The sequence below is a fragment of the Canis lupus genome, chromosome 7, assembly GCF_048164855.1.
Source record: "Canis lupus baileyi chromosome 7, mCanLup2.hap1, whole genome shotgun sequence".
NCBI lineage: Eukaryota > Metazoa > Chordata > Mammalia > Carnivora > Canidae > Canis > Canis lupus.
In genome coordinates this window covers 25,915,347-25,938,115 of record NC_132844.1, presented here as the reverse complement: position 1 = coordinate 25,938,115, position 22,769 = coordinate 25,915,347, and the positions used below count along the sequence as shown (strand labels likewise).

The window sequence follows — 22,769 nt, the reverse complement described above, 5'->3', positions numbered from 1 at the left end:
TGATCACATATATGCCACTGTCCCTCAACAAACTGGACTCTCTCAGCAAGCAGTTTGATAAAGATTGCAGGAGCCAAAAGCCATAAACAGTAACAAGACATTTGAAACAAATCAGAAGTCGCTATTGGCTTATTACTCTCTAAAAATGATTAATCTCCTTCATTCTCTTTTTTTTAAAAGGAAGAAAGAAATATCTCTCTCTCTCTCTCTCACACACACACACACACACACACACACACACTCAAACAAACTCATCTTGGGTTACAGCAGGATCTGAGTTTAACTATCAGATCAGATCGGATAAGGAGGGCAAGATCTGGGGCCAAGTTATTCAAGGTATAAATTTGCGAGTTAAACTGTGGAACCTCGGATCTTGGTTGATGAAACCATCATTATTATCATCATAGTTATAAGTTATTTCTGGGGGTCAGAACCCAGACTAAGCAGTTGATATACATCATATCACCATAATATGATCATAACAACTCTGAATGAAAGGAACAATCTTGACAGAAATGAAAAGACACTTAGAAAACTGGGAAGCAGTAGAGCCAACATTTGAACTCAAACCCTAGCTTCCCACAATCTAGGATGCTCTCTGATCAAGTATCAGTATTGTTTTCATCTGTTGTATATTGACTTTATTTTTTTAAATATTTTATTTATTTATTCATGAGAGACACAGAAAGAGAGAGGCAGAGACACAGGCAGAGGGAGAAGCAGGCTCCATGCAGGAAGCCTGATGTGGGACTTGATCTTGGAACTCTAGGATCACACCCTGGGCCGAAGGCAGACGCGGTTAACCGCTGAGCCACCCAGGCGTTCCTGTATATTGACTTTAAAAGCTCAACCTAAATGAATAAAAGAGTAGGAGCACAGGAGATTGTGTGACTGTAAATTGTCAAGCCTGAAGCACTGTTTCTGAATGCACACTACTTTGTTCACCTTCATTAACTCTACACATAGAAACCTGTCAAATTAGATACCAATAGTACTGTAATCCCATTTTCAAAGGGCAATTCTTTAACCTGGTAACTTACTACATCTTCCATCCAATGTGTATGCCAATTCTGTGTTTTTTAAACTAATGCTGGATTTCTCGAACCAATGTCTGCTATGAAGAGCAGGCATTCTTTAGAGAAAGCCATTTCCCTATTAAAATTATTAAGCTCTTCAATTATCTTGTCGGAGAACTCTTACAAAAAAATGTATCAGTGGGGGAGGGGAGAAAGAAAAATGTATTAGTTGAAAACCAATAGGTAGGGTGTGATTTCCACCTTCCCACTCACATAAGGTCCACCAGCAAGTCCTACTGATTCAGCCTCCGGGGTTGTCGCAAATCTGTTCACCTGGGTGTCTCTCGCCACCCCCTCCTCCCATAAAACCCTGCCGGTCTATTCTTCAGCAGTGCCACGGAGAATCTTTTTTTTATTATTATTTTTTATTGGAGTTCAATTTGCCAACATATTGCATAACACCCAGTGCTCATCCTGCCAAGTGCCCCCCTCAGTGCCCATCACCCAGTCGCCCCAACCCCCTGCCCACTTCCCCTTCCACTACCTCTTGTTCATTTCCCAGAGTTAGGTGTCCAAGGAGAATCTTTTAAAGCACATCTGCCCCATCCACTCCCCACTTACACTCCTTTCATCTCTGCCCTTGCCAACTGGGCAATATCCCAGCCTGCTCCCATGGTCCCCTGAGCCCTGAGGGGCCTGCCTGACTCAGGCCCAGCTCTTCAGCCTTCTCTTTGGCACCTGTTCTTGGAACATAGCAGTGTCTCGCCTTCGCACGTGTTGCCCTACTAAACCTTGACTTGCATTTTGCTTGTCATCCCCACCACCCACCCTTCCCTTTCAGGGATGGAGTGAGACCGTCCATCCAAACCTTTTCACACTGGCCCATCTTTGTTCTTCTCTTGACCTGACCTTCTACTCTCCTCATTGCTCTGTCTGCTCAGCCACATCCTTCTTGCTGATTCTAGAGATAACAGTTTTTCACTTAAGGGCTATGCCTTCTGCCCCAAATACACTTTCCTCAGACACAACTCATCCTCTCCCTCACTTCCTATCTGCTCAGGTGTCGACCTCTCAGTGGGGCCTTCCCTGAGCATTACATTTAACATCACATCTCCTTGCACCTCCTTCTCCTCTCCTCTTTTTTTTCCCTCTCCTCTTTCTTTTCTCCCTATGCAGTCATCACCACCCCCTAATACACTCTATCAAATACATTTTTTTTAAAGTATTAGTTGAAATCTACAAAGTTACACTGTGGTTACAAATTAATCTTGATTTCTCAGTGGCTTAACTTGATGCAGATTTAGGGGATCCCTGGGTGGCTCAGTGGTTTAGCGCCTGCCTTTGGCCCAGGGCATGATCCTGGAGTCCCAGGATCGAGTCTGCGGTTGGAGTCCTGCATCGGGCTCCCTGCATGGAGCCTGCTTCTCCCTCTGCTTATGTCTCTGCCTCTCTCTCTCTCTCTCTCTCTCTCTGTGTGTCTCATGAATAAATAAATAAAATCTTTTTAAAAAAACTTAATGCAGATTTATTTCTTGCTCATACTACACATCCATCACAGATCAGAGGAGTTTCTGGGACGCAGGCTGACCAAGGCCCCACCAACGTGTGGATGCTCTATATGGAACACATGCATCCTTGATCAGAAGAAAAGAGTGACTGAAAAATCATACATAGACTTTTCACTACCTCAATCTGAAGATGACTTTTGTTCCCAAACTAGTTACATGGGCTTACAAACTATAAGAGGACTGATAAATTAGGAGATCAAATGGAGCATTTAATGACCATTACTGTCTCTGCCACAAATAATAGTTATCTCATCTTTTATTCATCCATCTTCTCCTTTGAGAATAGAATAAATTATTGGTTAGGTTACATGAACTCAAATAGAAATCTTTTTTAAATTTTTGTTTTGTTTTATGCTCATTTAAAATCTGTATATACTTAAAGTAGCTTGAGAAAAAGAGTGAAAAAAGAAGAGTGTTTTTTTTTTTTAAGAGTGATTTCTTGATATGTTAGCTAATGATTTCCATTGAGGCAAAATGGGTCTCTCCCATGCAATGGTCTCTCCCTTTGATATTTTTTTACCCTTGTATTTGACATTTTTCCATGATCTGGATACATGACCCAACTATGAAGAAAAGAAAGATAAACACCCTCTTATATAGATGATGTCTCTATTCAAACATTATAAGATGGGCTTCAAGAAAGAATTAACCATTACTTCCCCAAAAAAGGGTAGAGACTAAGTATTCCAGAATTAAAGTCATTATATTTGTTCAATCATTACCCAACATTAAATGGGCTCATGATTTAAAACCCTGTAAATCTGGGACACCTGGATGGCTCAGCGGTTGAGCATCTGCCTTTGGCTCAAGGAGTCATCCCAGAGTCCCAGGATCAAGGCCCACATCAGACTTCCTGCATGGAGCCTGCTTCTCCCTCTGCCTGTGTCTCTGCCTCTCTCTCTCTCTCTCTCTCTCTCTATCTCTCTCTCTCTCTCTCTCTCTGTCTCTATGAATAAATAAAATCTTTAAAAAAATAAGAATTATATGTCCAGTAAAGTTCAAGAAGCACTACTCTAAACCACATTCTTAACCTTTGGTCCTTGGATTCCTGGATAGGCCTCAGGAAGACTCTAAATCCCTTGAAATTGTATTTAAGTATTGTGCATTTGTACATTTTCTAGGGAGAGACTACATGACCATCATCAAATTTTTGAAAGGTTTTGCTTTGAATGTATTCACGCAGATTTTCTAAAATATTTTCTAAATTATTCTTTGTTTCTGACTAAAGAATCAGAGAGGTTTGTACCTTTACCACTTCTATTAATTATCTATTGCCACATGAGAAATTACTCCCAAATCGAGTGGTTTAAAATAACATTTATGAGATGCCTGGGTGGCTCAGCAGTTAAGCGCATCTACATTTGGCTCAGGGTGTGATCCTGGAGTCCCAGGATCGAGTCCCACACAGGGCTTCCTATGGGGAACCTGCTTCTCCCTCTGCCTGTGTCTCTGCCTCTCTCTTTCTGTGTCTTTCATGAATAAAAAAATAAAATATTTTTAAAAATAACATTCATTATATTGGTTTCTATGGGTCAGGAATTTGGAAATGGCTTGGCTAGGTACTTTGACTCAGGATCTCTTACAAGGATGCAGTCAAGCTTCTGACCCGGGTTGCAGTCCTGCAAGGGCTCAACTGTGGCTGGAAAAATCTACCTCCAAGCTCCCTCACATAGCTGTTGGCAGAAGAGTTCCTTATTAGCTATTGGCTGGTGACCTTAATTGCTCACTTAAGTGGGTCTCTCCATAACTTGCTTGAGTGCCCCTCAACACAGGGAGAGGGGGGTCTACCCCCAGAGCGAGTGAGCCAAGAGAAATACAGAATGAGGCAAGAAGTCACACTGCTTTTTATGACCTGTCTCCAGTTACATACTATCACTTCAGCCTGATTCTCTTCTGTATCACAATGGTTTTGTGAGGATTAGTTGACATGATGCATGTAAATAAATATCTTCGTTAAGTGTTTTTCACATGGTAAGTTCTTAGGAAGCGTAATCATTTCACTTAAGGCTACTATAAGGAGCAATCCTATAAAGATCACTATTATAGAAAATGTAAAGGTATTACTGAGGACACTGTCCACTATGCTCCTCAGAAATCTCTTCATGAAATACTATGGAAGGGTTTCTATTTGGACTCAGTGAAAAGAATAGATGATCCAACTCCTAGATATTGTTAGATGACTGTGTCCTTCCCGTGTTGACTGGTAGAAAGTATATAACCACATTCACGGCCTGACCTAGCAAGGGTACAAAGACCCTCTCAACAAGCATTTTATGCTCTACTCTTGCTCTTTACATTATTTTCCTACCCTGTGTTCTATCTACTCTGGCCCCTCACATGCCTAAAGTAATATTTTATTTTGTTTTATTATATAGAGTTTTGTAAGCTGTTGAAAACTTTTTGGAATCCTGTAAGGTATAAGATAATCTTTCAACTTTCACTAGTAAGGAAGAATGCATTAGTTACAGTAAGACATTAAGACATTCTCTCCATAACATGAAATTTAAACATTTTTAGTAATAGTTACTTACCATGAAGGCTGTGGAAATCCTTCCCCCCCCCCTCCAAAATGCACAAACACACAAAAAAAATTTAGCATAGTTTTAGGGAGCTTATGCACTATGCTAAAGCCCATCCACAGACCCCAGGTTTAGAACCTATTTTCCACGAGTGTTTCCTTGATAATTAATTCAGAAGATTCCACTTCTCCAAACTTCCTACAAGTAAAGCAAAGTCTTTCATTGAGATCTGCATGACCCTGGGAGTACTCTAAGACTTTTCAAAGGATAACGGGGTGTGAATAGTTTTAGGACCATCAAATTTCCAAATCCTCAAATTCCATAGCCATTCTTTTCTAAACTTGATCTGCTTAAGAACATCTCACACTCAAGACATGTCTGTCCTCCTTTCCCACCTTCGCTTTCTTTTTATAATTGCATTTCTCATATTACAAAATAAAGATATGTCTCTCGTGCAGCCCAGAACTTACCATATTGTATTGCCCTGAGAGTAAAAACCAGAGAGTGAAAACATAGGGAGAATTCAGAATATCAAAAAAAAAAAAATCAAAATATCTGTATTGATCAAGCCATCTCATTTAAAAATTTTTTTATTTAAATTCAATTTCCCAACATATAGTATAACACCCAGTGCTTATCCCATCAAGTGCCCTCTTTACTGCCCATCACCCAGTTACCCCATCCACCCATCCACCTCCCCTTCCACAACCCATTGTTTCCCAGAGTTAGGAGTCTCTCATGGTTTGTCTCCTTCTCTAATTTTTCCCCACTCAGTTTCCCTCCTTTCCCTTATAATCCCTTTCACTATTTCTTATATTCCACGTATGCATTAAACCATATGATGATTGTCTTTCGATTGACTTATTTCACTTAGCATAATACCTTCCAGTTCCAGTCACATCAAAGCAAATGGTGGGTATTCGTCCTTTCTGATGGCTGAGTAATGTTCCATTGTATATTGATGAAGCCATCTTTAATTGAGATAGCATAAGCCCAGAGTAGACCTTAGCACCTTTCTCTGTCTTAAATTTATTTCCATTAAGAGTGAAGTAAATTGCTAGAAATCTTTGTTGAGATGTTTAAATTTTACTTTTTTAAGCAATCTCTATGCCTAAGGTGGGGCTCAAACTCACAACCCTGAGATCAAGAGTCACATCCTGAGCCATTCAGGCCCTTTGAGATATTTCTATTTTATTTTATTTTATTTTATTTTATTTTATTTTATTTTTTATTTTTTATTTTTGAGATATTTCAATATTAGATGGATGGTAGAGGAGGACAGCAGAAGTCATGGCCATTTTTACTCAAAGACCTCATTATCTGGATCATCTACATAATATCACAAAGTGCATTGTCCCTGAAGATATACTCTCCTGAGAGCAAAACAAAAGAATCTTAGGCAAAATAATAGTCTTTTCTTTCACTTAGTAATGAATTCCTAGCAAAGCTCCATGACTTAATCTAAACACTTAACTCTAGCATTAGAATTAGGAAGGAACCAAGTGCCTGGGCGTTTCAGTTGGTTAAGAGTCTGCCTTTGGCTCAGGTCATGATCCCAAGGCCCTGGGATTAAGCTCTGCATGGGGGAGCCCGCTTCTACCTCTCCCTTTGTTGCTCCCTCTTGCTTGTGCTTTCTCTCTGTCAAATAAATAATTAAAATCTTAAAAAAGAAAGAATTAAGAAGGAGGATAATTGATTGGATGTATACTAATTTATACATTTGATTTAAAAAAGAAATCAGGGACGCCTGGGTGGATCAGCAGTCAAGCATCTGCCTTTGACTCCAGTCATGATCACCGGGTCCTGGGATCGAGTCCTGCATTGGGCTCTCTGCAAGAGCCTGCTTTTCCCTCTGGCTATGTCTCTGAGTCTCTCTCTGTGTCTCTCATGAATAAATTTTTAAAAATCTTTAAAATAAATAAATAATAAATAATAAATCAGATTTCGTCTGATGGAAAGTATGATTTGGCTCATTGGCTGGACAAAAGGGCTGGTGTGGCCATTTTACATGTTGGACGTTTTTCAATAGACTGAATGAATTAACCTAAAGTTCCAAAGATTTTACCTCCTCTCAGAAAAAAAAAGTCAATCACAACATATATTTGCAAAGGTGAATTGACATCAATAGTTTCTCAATATTCCCAACCCTTTCTGAGTACATTGGGATGCCTCTAAGTGAATGAGTAAGAGTAACTAATACTCATTTGCTAACTCTTAGTGAAGCCTCTTTGGGAGACTTCTGAGAAATCAAAGGACTCTAATGACTAACAAATACTTTGTAAGTTTTTGTGCTTTCAACAAAATTGATGGAGCCCCTAATCAAGTTGTCAGTTGCAATATTTTTAGCATATAACTTGAAAGAGGTTTTAAAAATTGAGTAATATTGCCACAACATAACTTCTTCCACTCCATTACATTGCCTGAATGTTTTGTGTTAATATTTTTCAAATCATAATACATATACATTGTTTTGGTAAATTAGAACTAAAAATATTTTTGTGGCCCAGAAGGATGTTAGGATTATCCACTAAAAATTTTCGAATATTGAAATATATTATGTTGGGATAAAATTGTGTGGAGAAATGCAATAGAAATTAATTTGAAAAGAAAAGGCGAGGATGCCTGGGTGACTCAGTCAGTTAAGCCTCTGCCTTCGGCTCAGGTCATGATCCAGAGTCCTGGGATCAGGTGCTGAGTCAGGCTCCCTCTCAGCAGGGAGTCTGCTTCTACCTCTCCCTCTGACTTGCCCTCCTCCTTGTCCTCTATCTCTGATGCTCTCTCTCAAATGGATAAACTCTTAAAAAGAAAGAGAAAGAAGAAAGAAAGAAAGAAAGAAAGAAAGAAAGAAAGAAAGAAAGAAAGAAAGAGAGAGAGAGAGAGAGAGAGAGAAAGAAAGAAAGAAAGAAAGAAAGAAAGAAAGAAAGAAAGAAAGAAAAGAAAGAAAGAAGAAAAAGAAAGAAGGTGAAAGAAAGAAGGTGACAATGTAAAATTCCTTTATTAAAGAAGAGTTCATATATTTTTTTAAATGGCTCATGATAGATATCAAATTGGTATAGCATTTGCATTACATGTGATACATTTAAAAGAGTGATATAACCATTTTAATTTAAAATGTCAAACTTAGAATATGCAGGAAATTACACAACTTGCAACTACTTAAATTTATGATAGAAATATTTTAGAACCTAAAAAATATATTGACTGGGCACATACATTATGAAAATTGATGAAGACCACTGCCCTAGAGCTCAGTCTTTGGTTTTCCACTTACTCTCTATCACCTGCTTAATCACGCTCATTGTTCAATTAGCCTCATCATCAACTTTAACTGTTAAAGGGAGATTCTCTGAGCAGACATCTTTACACATTTGCATTTTAGTTTATATTTCCAAATGTCTGTGGAACATCTCCAGTTACTGTTCTAACAACCTCATGCACAACTTGTTCAAACCAAACTTATTTCTCTTCCAAATTCTTATTCTATTTTTGTTAGTGTATGTATTTTTAAGTTACAAAAAAAAAAAAACCTAATACAAATGTAGCTTATTTTAGAAGGGGATTTATTGGTTCATATAACTGAGGCTTTCATTATGAGGGATAGTTGGACTGGTTTCAGGGCTCAAGCCTTGTCTTTGGAGCTCAGCAACCCTCCACAGCTTGATTCTCCCTCTACTGTGTGGGCATTAGTCACAGACTCCATATATATGATAGCAGATGGCTACAGCAGCTCTGGACTTCACAATCTCTGAGTTCTAACTCAGCAGTCAAGAGCATCTGCCTTTCTCCTCAAAAAAGACTCCTACTGTCTTATGGGTTCCTTTGAGATCAGTCACCCATAAATGACTAGGGCCAGGGGACCTGAATGCCTGGCCAGGATGGAATCACCTGAATCACTTGCCTCCACAGTTCAGGGCCCAATAGAGTCCAGTGTGTGAGAGCTACACAGACTGAGATTCTGAGAGGAAAGATCCCAAAACAAAACTTGAGGGCTATATCTAACTACAAGGGAGTTTAGATACCAGAACAATTCCATTGTCCACCCTGCAACTTCCCTTCCATTCCAGCCTCATTCTCCATCTTGCTAATAGTATCACCACTTTTCTTGGGATTACTTTGACTTCTTCTCTTGTTTGATCCCTGTACTCATTCACTCAGAGTGAGACTGTCTGGGCTTAAATCCCACCTCTACTCTTTCCTAGCTCCACAAATCTGGGCAAGTTTGCTTCCCTGTTCTTTTTGTTAGTCTATTCATCTATGAGATGTGGATATAGTATCTTTTTCATGGGGTTACTGTGAGAAGTGAATAAGCTAATTCAGGGGCACTGGGTGGCTCAGTCGGTTAAGCATACGACTCTTGATTTCAGCTCAGGTCATGATCTCACCGTTTTAAGATCCACCCTACCTCAGTCTTTCCACTGGGCATGGAGCCTGCTTAAGATTCTCTCTTCCTCTCTCCTCTGCTCCTTCCCAACCCGATCTCTACATCTCTTAAAAAAAAAAAAAAAAAGCCTAAGTCACATAAAGCACTTAGACAATGCTTAGCACATAAAAAAAGTTCTGTGCAAATTAATAATAATAATAATAATAATTATTATTATTATTATTATTATTATTATTATTATCCCCCCTACACTTGGCACAAAAGTTACAAAGATTAATAATGGAGACACTATAGCACTTGCCTATCAGTCCCTGCCTGGTCCTACCCTGCTTTTCAAGCTTTCTTTTCAGTTACAATCCAAGATAGATTTGGGATCATCTTATCTGGGAGATTCTTATCTACTTTCCTTACATTTCCTGTATTTCCTATCTTCTGCTTCTCTACTTTGTTCACTTATTCATTTTTCCCAAAATGTTCATGTCCAGGTGTAGCAGAGTTTGGTGTTGGTATTTCTTTTTTTGTTAGAGGCATAGGCTAGCGTAACTGCAGGCTGGGCTGCAGTTTTTGAAGCCATAAGGGTCAGCTAGTTAATGGCACACTAGATCCCAGTCTGACGGGATCCCTGGGTGGCTCAGCAGTTTAGATCCCAGTCTGACTTTTAGTAATAGTCCATGCAACATGTTTTTAGCAGCATAATTGAGATCTTGTTGATGAAAAGAGAGAGAATGCTATTGGTGAGCAATAAAATATACACTTTATCTTAAGTGCTGAGCAGAATGTGCTCTTCACTGCTTGGGGGCTTACTGGAGTTTGATAGGACGAGTCAGCATTCTGGGATGAAAAAATGAAGCAGTGCAGAATTGAAACACCCTGGACTCCTGACCATCTGTAAGGCCCAAACAGATTCTAATAAGATTGCCTACCTCCTCAACCTCATCAAAGACTTTTGATAAAATTGTGGAAAATTTTAACCTGTCCTTCTGAGCAGCATCACAAAACAAGATTCTTTCAGAGGTTCTGTGCATCCCTGGTCTCTATGAGGAAATGCCTCCATAGTCAGCTCTCATGAGGGCTGCTGTATCAGTCCATCTACTCTATACTTTGTCCAACCCAGATTTATGACCTCAGTTGTCATGGAAAAAGTGGAAAAAGTACAAGTTGGCATACAGAACTCAATAGTTCTTAGCCAAAACTGAGTTTTGGTTTTAAAAAGAAAGTCATATAAGTTCATAATTTCACAGCCCTATGTCTGAAATTTAAAAATCTCTTAAACCTGGAATTTTAAAAAGATTTTTAAAAAAGATTTTATTTATTTATTCATGAGAGACACAGAGAAAGAGAGGAAGAAAGACAGGCAGAGACACAGACAGAAGGAGAAGGAGGCTCCATGCAGGAAGTTCGATGTGGGACTCGATTCTGGGACTCCAGATCACGCCCTGGGCCAAAGGCAGACACTCAACCACTGAGCCACCCAGGCATCCCATAAACCTGAAATGTTATTTATAATTTAGTTGACAGTAAAATCCAACCCAACTTACACTCATTTGGCAGTAAATCCAAGCCTAAACTGAGAAGACCATTTATAATCTTTATTTTACTTTATGTGGATATTTATGTTTTGCTGAGAAATACTGGTACACTTGATTATGAGTTACTTTCCCAAACTGTACCAAAGAGAGATACCAAATAATATTATATTCTCTATAAACATCTATATCTATGTCTATAGCCTGATAGAGCTAGGGAAAGTAACTCATAATCAAATAATCAAACACCCCAATATTTTTCAGCAAAACATGTATATACATATACTTTTCCTAAAATTAATGCCTTTTTAAAAACATCTATGAATTCTGAAACGCCTGTGTCCCCCAGGGTTGCAGACATGGAATTATGAAACTTTTTTTAAATTTATTTATTTATTCATGAAAGACAGACTCAGAGAGAGAGAGGCAGAGATATAGGCAGAGGGAGAAGCAGGCTCCTCACAGAGGAGCCTGATGCGGGACCCGATCCTGGATCCCGGGATCACGACCTGAGCCGAAGGCAGGCACCTAACCACTGAACCACCCAGGCGTCCCTGGAATTATGAACCTGAACAGATATAAAAACAGCTGCCAAATATAGTCTTCCTTTTGCTACGTGTTTGACCTATTAGATAGGGACTGGGGTTGATTGAGGCTGGGTCTAAAAACATTTTAAATGAGTAATAATGGGCACCACACAACTAACTTTTATTTACCATTTCCTGCTTTCTAGAAAGTTTTCCAAATCTCCTTCACTTACAGTCCCACAAAAATGCTGGTAAACTCATTTCACTTCCCTGGAGATAATGTCCATTCTAAAAGTTGTCCTTTTTGTGCACCTGCTTCTTCACCCAAATGCTAAGGCCTTTCCTCTTTCATTACTCAGAACTTGTACTGTTGTCCTCAGAATCCCAGTGCATGCCTGAAGCGAGGCCCCAATTCACCTGCTCCTTTAGAGATATCTCAGGGTCCTTTGTCCTAACAGAGGTAGCGGGCTGGTTCCAACATTAGGCTTATTTTTTTCCGTCTTTGTCTAACTCTAGATTTTTAAAATCCTATTCTCCTAATTTTCCATTAACACTTTTGTCATTTTCTTCTTTTCTGTTTTCAACTCTCTCTTTCCTTTATTGGTCCCAAAATAATTGTGCACCTGTTTTGGAAATAAAATTTTCACGATTATCAAAATGCATACAGAAATACAATTAAGAAAAAAAAAGAAATAAAATTAAGTATACTAGAATTTCATATAGAAGGAGCTTGCATCTAAGGAAGGATTGCTGGCCTTCTAAGACTTCAAATATAATTTCTAGCTGCCACTTTCATACAGACAGCCCTGATTCTGTATATGCAGCACAGTCATAATAATTCATGGGATAATGTGACTTTCCTCCGAAGGTGAGACTGATAATTCTTTTTCCTGGCTTATGAGTGGCTTAAATAACTCAAGCAGTTTTTCTCCTGCACAGGCCTCCACACCTGATGCAAGCCGTTACCAATTTGGGATTAGTTTAATCATTCAGTCTGATTATCCTGAAGTTTCTCCACACTACACTTTTCCAAGAAGACATTGCTACAGAGTCAGGCATTTTCTCTGGTAGATGGTTCAAATCTTAAGCATTAAACTCTGCTTTTCAGGTTTGTACTTGTTGAAGTAGACATACACATCAAACAAAAAATCTTGAGTTCTGTGTATGCAATGATAATTAGCAGCACAAGATTATTTTTCCATAAGAGTCTCAGAGAAAGTGTAAGCTGTACAAATTGCAAAACCTTGGCCTTAACAGAGGAAAATGTAAGACTTCTTAATCCCTGAGACAACATGAAGGGCTTCTCTGTCAACTGTGCATATTTCTGTTTTCTAAGTCATATTCTCTTAAATAATAACAATTGGTGTGTCTTTGCCACTGGCATTTTATGCAGACCAGCTCTGGCACTGATGTAATGATATATAAGTGGTAAGAAGCAGTAGTTTGTGTTCATCTTAATACACTCCTGTAGACTAAAAGTGAATAACCACTTGACATTCAGAAAACATCCTCACACTAGGGAGTCCAATTCTTCTGCTTGGTTTGCTCAGGCTGCCATAATAAAATACTTCTTGGGATTTAAACAACATAAATTTATTTTCTCACAGTTCTAGAAGCTGAAAGTCCAAGATCAGGGTGCCAGCATGGTCAGTTCTAGTGACAGCTCTTTTCCTAGGTTGTAGATAAATACCTCACCATGTCCTCACATGGTAGAGAGAAAGCAAACTCTGGCTTCTCTCCTTAAAGGGGCACTAAACTCATCACAATGGCCCCACCCTTATGACCTCATCTAAATCTCCCCATAACCTCATCTCCAAATGCCATGACATTGGGGGCTAGGGCTTAACTATTCATTCGAGAGGACACAATTCAGTCCACAGCAATTTCATAATACCTTTTCCAAGTAAGCAATGGAATAGTTATACAGAAGCTAAGCTTTGTGTGAAAAGCACCTGGAGAGAATGATGTGTCAGACACAGGTGCAAGGGCTTTATTGTGAACTACACACACACAGACACATATACACACACACGATTTCATGATGTGGCATCTGAGAAAATCCCCCAAAGTGTAGTGCTTGGTTCTTCACATAAGCAGCAATGCGCTCTCTAGTTTGATGATTCTATTAGTTTGATTCTATTATCAAAACTATTCTAGTTTTGATGATTCTAATACATTTCAGAATACTTTTTTTTGACAATTCCACCAGAAGACTAGCCAGAGAAACAAAAATAGGGAGCAGTAATTTTTCCCTGGCCCTTTTTCCTGCTGAAGTGGTCTCCTTGCATATTTGCATCGACAACCAAGCCTTTACAAAGGCACTCTTTTGCCCATTACTGGATTGGACACATTGAAGGGAAAAGGCATTGTCATTTATTGCTCATTTTTAATTCTTTTCAGTTTCTGTAGAGCCATGCTAAGTGGTGAGATTTAGCCTACAGGGGATTCCAGGAATAAAAGATTATTCTTTTGAAGACCTATTCTTTCCTTGCCTGGTTTTTGTGTTTGGGATTTGTTGTATTTTTACTAAAAACCAATATATCTCCACCTCCTACCCAAGACCTGTCTCCTCCATGAATCTTATTTCATTCTTCTCTGAATTTTTCCTTTCTCTGGATCTGAAAACACATGTTATGTGGCTACACAATAACTTTCTAAAAAGTTTTCAAAGGTGGTCAATATAACATTCAATAAATATTTGATCGATTCATTGATATTCTTTATAAATAGCTCTAATCCATTAATTATGTATCTACTATGTACAGTTCTTAAAAAGAGAGAGGGATGGGCAGCCTGGGTGGCCCAGTGGTTTAATGCCATTTTCAGCCCAGGGCATGATCCTGGAGACCCGAGATCAAGTCCCACGTCGGGCTCCCTGCATGGAGCCTGCTTCTCCCTTTGCCTGTGTCTCTGCTTCTCTCTCTCTCTCTCATGAATAAATAAATAAAATCTTTAAAAAAGAGAGAGAGAGAGAGAAAGAGAGGGAGAGGGAGAGGGAGCAGGGGAGAGAGCAAGTTGTATGCAATTGAACTTCTTCCTGGAAGCCTCTTTATTATTTCTGCCACCCAGAGCGTCTCATCTGACCCATGGGGCCACCTGAAAGAAGGCAGGACACCAGACACACCCACTCTTGGATACCCAAATTTATCTGTAGAGTCTGTTAACATCCCTCTCCCAAGCCAGAATTTTGTTTGAAGAGGTGCAGACATCTTTTCAAGGAACTTGTCACTAACATCTGACTACTGTTTCCTTTCCAGTATCTTCTTCCTCATCCAGGGCAGGATGAGGTTTGTATGGAGGTTTGGTTTGGTTTTGTTTTCATTGCTCTTAGGATCAAAGGGAGGTTGGGATAGAGTGGAACTCACTTATCAAGTATTCTTTCCAATCTTTCTGCCTTATACCTGGCCCTGGAGATTTGAACCTAAAAAGCAAGCAAACAAACAAAAGCAGAAAGTTGCTGCCTCAGCTCTCTGGTTCAGTTGTCCTTGGGGAAGAGTTAGGAAAACCAAAAAAGAAGGGAGGGGACCACATCTATTCATATTTTGAAACACCATCTAGATGTAGATTACAGTAATTTGGTTCAATGTCAGTGGTCTTGCAATAAGTATTGAAGAACTTATTAAAATTATACTTCTGGGAAACAGGATTTTGTAATAAATTCAGGTACTATTCTTAAATAAATCATAAAATTAAGTTTATCCTGGATTTCTTTATATTTCCTCAAGTCTTAGCTCAGGCAACAACAACCTAATACTATCTATGATCTTTTTTCCTATGAAAGTCCATGTGCAATTTATATCTATAAACTGGAATTTTGATCTCTGATTGCTGTGAAAGCAGTGGGTTGCTTTCAGCAAAGGTGACATTTTGCCCCTCATCAAGTAAGAGAATAGCTGTGAAGAAGCTGTTATCTTGTTGTTAAAGAATGGAGACTGTGTTTCTCTGGCAAGGAATGTATTTGCAAGTTGTCGATCTCGGGGGAGATTTAGGGGAGGAAGTTAATATTTTCTTGTTAAAATCTCTATCATCATGACTATGAACTAATTGTAAATAATGCAAAGGCTTGTATGAGCAAAAATTATCTGTATACAAGGAGCTGTGGGAAAGGAAATTTAGCTACTGAAGATATATATTATAAATACTTTCTATTAAAAAGTGGTTAATATTACATTCTTCTCCCAATATTTTCTACATTCTTATTACTGCTAGTCAATTATGTTACAAGAGGAATTTATTATACTCCTTGTATTCCTATTAATCTTTTAAAAAATAAATATTATATTGTTTTTCATTTTATCATTTCACAGCTATTGTTTCTCCACTAAGCAATGATTTTTACCATATGGTTGAAATCAATAGACATTTCACAAGTAATATGCATAGGTTTATCAACAATCAAAAACCTCAAAGACCTAACACAACACTTAGTAAATTGAATTTGAACTCATCCTTGCTATTATTGTCTCTTGTGAAAGTATTATTTTTTAAGATTTTATTTATTTATTCATGAGAGACAGAGAGAGAGAGAGAACAAGGCAGAGACACAGGCAGAGGGAGAAGCAGGCTCCATGCAGGGAGCCCGATGTAGAACTCGATCCCGGGGCCCCAGGATCACACCCTGGACTGAAGGCAGATGCTTAACTGCTGAGCCACCCAGGTGTCCCTGAAAGTATTTTTAAAAGATTCTTGTTTGTTTTACTGAAAAAATAATGCAATTCTCAATACTAATTCACAAAAATTTAAGGAAATATAATTCAGAAAAAAATTATTTACTTCACGTAGCTGGAATGTGAAAATTTGGAAGCTTTTTCTTTCATACTTGCTCTACCTCTGGTAACACAGTACGATAGGATATTTTGAGACTATTTTGATTTTTGCCATTTTTGCATAGAAACCCTTCACTTAAAAAATGGGTTGGAGGTAGGGTGTTTATTTTCCAGGAAGACAAAACCAAATCCTCTCTTTAGGAAAGGCTATAGGAAACCATATATTGCTTTTGGTTATTTGATTATGACACCTGCCCCCAAGTCAAGACACTAAAATGAGACAAACTAAAAACTTAAAGGGCCAACACAGAGAGAGAGACAGAGACACAGGCAGAGGGAGAAGCAGGCTCCATGCAAGGAGCTCAATGTGGGACTCAATCCTGGATCTCCAGGATCACACCCCAGGCTGCAGGCAGGGCTAAACCGCTGCGCCACCGGGGCTGCCTCAGCATATGACTCTTAATCTCATGGTTATGAGTTCAAGCCTAAAAGAACTGGGTGTGGAGCCTAAAAGAAAGGAAGGAAGGAAGGAAGGAAGGAAGGAAGGAAGGAAGGAAGGAAGAAAGAAAGAAAGAAAGAAAGAAAGAAAGAAAGAAAGAAAGAAACCTAAGGCAAATATTAAAGTGATTGTAGCACCTAAATTAGAGTATGACACTAACTGATTTTGAGAATAGAAGAGGAAATACATAGTTAAAATTAAGAACATTTGAAAATGTGGCTGTGGATTGGTACGCATATATAAAGAATCTAACTAGAACTTAGAGGTCCTGGTAATGAAAACCCGACAATTCCAGGGATAGAAAATACAGAGATGATAGAAATCAGCTGCTGCTGTGCCAGGACCTCAGACTTCATACATCAGTTTCCATAGTTGCAGAGTGCTTGGGAATTCCTGCTTCATACGCATAGTATAATCCTCCCTAATACAAGTACCTAGTCCTTTATTGTAGCCCATCATAGTCCAATCTGCACTATTTCTTTGGGTAGGAACCCACCTGTAGGTTTCTCTCACCCGCCAGGAGGAATTTCACAGTTGAGTGTTTATGAAAGAATAATTTTCATTTATATTAACATGGCAGGGCAGCATCAGTGTTATAAGCACTCTCAATTTAAAGAAACTTGCTGCTATGATTTTTATACATTATCTTCATGAAATTGAACTTGGCACCATTTGGAATGGCAGTATGCATGTACATGCACACAAAGTTATAGAGGAAACTTACCAGGAAATGTTTTGATAGTAGAGAGAAGGAAAAGAAAGGGAGTAAACACTTTGAACAGAATTAAATTTAACAATTAACTATAAATCTCCACAAGATGGTGGGAATTTCATAAAATAACCGTAAACCCTCTGGGCTCACAAATCATTCTATAGTCATTCTATAAAAGCTATATATATATATAAAGCTATATATATATAGTCTCCATAAAAGCTATCAGTGAACTATCCTTCCCCCTCCTCCTTTCAAATGGGAAAAGGACAATTTGAAATTTGAAATTTGGAGAAAAGGCAGAGACAGAAACCTCTTGACTTCTCTATGGCTAATATTATTTTTGCAGAATATGATACAACTTGACTATATAGTAACCTATAAAATGTTAGAAGCAAGATTAGGGTAACAATCATCACTTCAAGCTTTAGTTAGTATTCCTTTAGAAAAGGGTGATTTTTCAGAAACTTAAATGCTTGCAACTGAAAACAGCTTTTATGAATAAGAATAAGGTAGATTCTTACCAGATCAATACCTTGTTTTCAAGGGGCCAGGTTCTCATTCCATGTAACTATGGAAATCAGATTACACAGGAAGGCAATCTTCCCCAGAGGGAGCTGGTTACAGGTGAACTTTCTGATACTGCCAGTGAAATTGAAATCCAGCTATGTTAATTGAATTCCACACACTCTAACGGGCATATACATCGTTTTAGTAAATTTTATTCTGGTAAAGGGAAACAAAGCACAAGTAATATGACTGAAAGGTTTACTTATCCTCTAAATATATACTACTGAACAAATATGGCAACATTCTCTGTATCAGATCCTTGTCTATTTAATATGGCATCTTGTGACTACCTCCAGCAGTAACAAGTTAGCAATTGATCTTGATAAATCATTATTTGAGCCAAATTACTAACATCTACCTTAAGTATGTTTTTTTTTAAAGATTTTACTTATTTATTCATAGAGACACACAGAGAGAGAGAGAGGCAGAGACACAGGCAGAGGGAGTAGCAGGCTCCATGCAGGGAGCCCGATGTAGGACTCAATCCCAGGTCTCCAGGATCAGGCCCTGGGCTGAAGGCTGCACTAAACCGCTGAGCCACTCAGGCTGCCCTAATCACCTATTTTAAAGTCAGATTAGCAAGTGTAATTCTATTTGCAACCATAATCCTCCCTGGCCTTGTAACCTAACATAATCACAGGTTTTAGGGATTAGGGCATGGACATCTGAGATGAGAGGGCATCGTTCTGACCACCACAATATCCCAATGTTTATTGTAATTTATCACATCCTCAAAGCCTCATTTTTGGACTAAGATATATTTCAACTTTAAAAGATCTTTATAGGTTGTACTCTGTTATAGGTTGGATTGTGTCCCCCAGAAAGTCATGTCAAAGTCCTAACCTCTGTTACCTATGAATGTGACCTTATTTGGAAATAGGGTTTTTGTGGATTCAGTCAAGTTAAGATGAAGTAATTAACATGGCTCCTACTCCAATATGACTGGCATCCTGAGAAGAAGAGAAAAATGCCTTGCGATCTGTAAATACACAGACCAACCACAGAGACACAGGGGGAAAATGCCATATAATGGCAGAGGTAGAGACTGGAGTTGCAAACCAAGCAATGCCAAGGACTTAGAGCTACCACCATCAGGGGAAGCTTAAGAAGAGGCAAAGAAGGATCTTCCCCATGGGGTTCAGAGTGAACATGGCGCTATCAGGATCTTAATTTTAGAACTCTAGACTCCCAAACTATGAGACAATAAAATTCTGTCATTTTAGGCCATTTAGCTTGCTACTAAAGCACTACTCTATTGCAGCAGGCCTCAGAAACTAATAGTGCATACTCTCTGTTCTTATCACCTTTGTTGACTCTGCATGGATACTTTCTAGTCTATCAGCATCTTTCTTCCACTGGGCTCCAGAGTACACAAAGCTTTACACAAAATGAAGTTTTACCAAAGATGAGTTGAGATGACTTCTTGCATTTCTTCAAAGTTCCCCGGTTTAAGACCTGTTCAAGTATTTCATTCATTTTGTGGCAAAATTTTCCATTGCCCCATGAGGTCCTGTAATTTCCAAACAAGCCTGTATCATTTGCTGCAGATAAAGCAAATTATAAGTTTAACTTCACTTTTAAATTTTTTATTTTTATTTTATTTTTTTTTTTATTTATGATAGAGAGAGAGAGAGAGAGAGAGAGAGGCAGAGACACAGGCAGAGGGAGAAGCAGGCTCCATGCACCGGGAGCCCGACGTGGGATTCGATCCCGGGTCTCCAGGATCGCGCCCTGGGCCAAAGGCAGGCGCCAAACCGCTGTGCCACCCAGGGATCCCTAACTTCACTTTTAATATCAGCACTGTTTTTTTAGCAACCTCGTGAAAGAAATTTTCAGATCTTTTCATAAAAACTTATTGAAGGGGGTCTATATAACGATGAGAAAATACAAAAATGATGAAACACTACTCATGCTCTAATGACCTTATTTTCTGCTACATTAAATATCTTTGGAGCATCTTACCCTGCAGGGACTTTCTCTGAGAACTGCCCAGCATGGGTGAGCTCTGGCAGCCAGGTTTGTCTGAGATCGCCTGGCCTGCTGTTATGACAGACTGACTGGCTTGGAATATGTTCTTACCTAATTCTATTTCCCAGAAATTTAGAATTAGGATGTAGAGCCATTTGATTTGTGCGTGAAACCAAGTAGACGAAAATAACAAGCCCTGAACTGAGAGATGGTTACTTCTGGGTAGAAGGAGAAGTAAAAAAAGGTCAAAGTGCAGAGGCAGAAACTGAAGTCCAAGTGCAGAAACAAGTGGAGCCCCCAGGGCCCCAAACTGAGAGTGATTGAGGGAGTGCCTTCCATGGTTCCTGAGTGCTTTCCAGTTCCTGACTAGTCCATACATGTAAGTTAATGATTTCCTTCGTTTTTACTCAACTAACTGTGAAGAGTGTACATCGTCTATAACTGAAAGAATGGGGCAGCCCTGGTGGTGCAGTGGTTTGGCGCCGCCTGCAGCCTCAGGTGTGATCCTGGAGACCCTGGATGGAGTCTCACATCGGGCTCCCTGCACGGAGCCGGCTTCTCCCTCTGCCTTTGTCTCTGCCTCTCTCACTCTGTGTCTATGAATAAATAAATAAAATATTTTAAATATATATATATAACTAAAAGAATGTTGACTAAGACAGGGGAAATTAGATAAATAGCTAGGAGACAAACTAGAAAGTAAACACTTAGATAAGCAATATGCATACAGAGAAAGGTTTAGCGTATATGACTAAAGAGAATTTTAGAAGGTCAATAAGTGGGATTCAGAGCTAGAAAGGTAGTTTAAAGCAGCACTGTTTGGTTGACATGGCACTATTGACAGTTTGGAGCAGCAAAGTGGAGGATAATAACTGTTAACATATATTGAGCACTAATCATGTGCCAGGGATAAGAATCTTATGTGCATATTTTCATTCTGTTGCAATAACTATAGGTTGTGGGAATTATTAACATCCACAAAACAAATAAGAAAAGAGGGAATGAGAGATAAAGTGGCTTAACCAATCCTCCCACACTTAGCTCACTCCAGATTTGGGGTTCAACTCTTTTAGATTGTCTCATCTTAAAATCAGAGTTGTACTTTAGAAGGACAGCTCTAGCTGGAAATCCTTAGCACAAAATAGAAGAAGAGGCAGATGGTAAAGAGACAAATTAAGAAAACTTTCCCTAGGAGAGATTTGGGAGAGCTGCTGGGAATGACATTGGGAATGGAAAAGAGAAAGGATACAATGATTTCTTTGGCACAGCTGAACAACTTATGGCAACAGGGAAAAGGAAGGAAAAAGTGAAAGCTGAACTCAAGGTTTGGAACCTAAAGCTTGGAAGGATAGTAATGCCCCAAACAGAAAGAGAAAAGCGAAGCCTGAGTGAGAGCAAGGGTGGGAGGGGACTTTGATGAGTTCATTTGGGGGTTGAGATGCCTGCAAAAAATCTAGGTGGAGCTGCCCTACAGGCAGGTGGATGTGTGAAGCTAAAGCTCAGGGGAAAATTCAGATTGGAGATATTGATTTGGGGAGTCATATTCATAAAAATAAAAATTAAAGCCACGATAATGGATGAGATTGCCAAGAGAGAGGATGTAATGAAAAGGTTGATAGCAGAATACTCAAAGAAAATAAAGGCAAGCATTTATATAATCTTGAGGAAAAAAAAAGAAAGAAAGAGAAGAAAAGATTGATAGCAGGAACTTAGAAAAACATTTAGCAGCCTGAAGAGTTTCTAGTGAAATCAAAGTTCTAATATATTGGAATTACGTTGTATCACTGGAGGCAAGAACAAAGAAAATGATTAGTAACTCAGTATCTTGAGCAACTAGGAGGCAATTTCAGGTCTTAAGGACCTTCGAAGATTCGCCTTCAAACTAGAAACTTAATAGTGGTAAACGTGGCTCTTTCTGGGCTTGGTCCTAGCTTGCAGCAATATAGCTAAACTTAGTAAGGTCAGAATCATTGGCAAATACAGGAGCCATTATGGTGCCTCCCTCCAGAAAATGGTGAGGAAAATTGAAATAAGCCAGCATTCCAAGTACACTTTCTCCTTCAATGGTGAAACCAAAGTGAAAAGACCAGCTGTGAGCATCGGGCACCGTGGTTCCTGCATGAAAACAGTAGCCAGTGGTGCCGGGATTCACACCACCATCTCTGCTGTCACAGCACCATCTACCATCAGAAGACTGAAGAATTGAAAAACCAGCAGAAGTTCCACCATTTGAAATCTTGCTAGCCTATAGTAAATGGGTGAACTTATGTAACAAAATTACTATTTGTTGTTAAATTTATTAATTAGATGTTCTGATTTGCATTGATTTTGCTTTCTCAAAAAGAAAAACTTGGAAGTTAAAATCCTTTTAATTTTTATGGGAAAAAATCATGGTAAATGTGTCATGAAGAAGTTATTTTCCAAAATAATTGTATAAAAGGGGGCCTTATGACATCAGAGGTGGACGTAAGGAGTTTGAGGTTCAATTCATGAAGCTCTTCACTGTAAGTTTCTGGGCATCCTACATTAACACATTCAAGGCACGTGTAATAATCTGCAATCATTAACAGAATGAGGGGCTTTACTTTCACTGGGCTTTGAAGGGAAGAGCATTTGGAGTAACTGAAATTTCTCAGTGCAAAAAAACTTATACAAGGAAGTGATGGTAATCAGCTACCCTTTTAAAAACAGTCTTTTGCTTCCCATATAAATAGTTC

General features: G+C 38.9%; 1 long non-coding RNA gene across 6 annotated transcripts in view; it reads right to left on the bottom strand.

Moving 5' to 3' along the window:
• The window catches only part of LOC140636680 (uncharacterized), a 47,895-nt gene that overhangs the window by 7,991 nt on the left and 17,135 nt on the right, over positions 1-22,769 (bottom strand). Inside the window, exons 2-4 of one of the 6 annotated variants that reach the window (XR_012033899.1) lie at positions 19,485-19,594; positions 18,039-18,156; positions 11,727-12,160 (exon numbers count right to left, since the gene is read on the bottom strand). This is a non-coding gene — a long non-coding RNA (uncharacterized lncRNA). Of the gene's footprint in view, positions 1-11,443; positions 12,161-18,038; positions 18,241-19,484; positions 19,626-22,769 lie in introns of those variants that run through there. The other 5 variants (XR_012033898.1, XR_012033897.1, XR_012033896.1 and 2 more) reach the window with 5 other exon arrangements.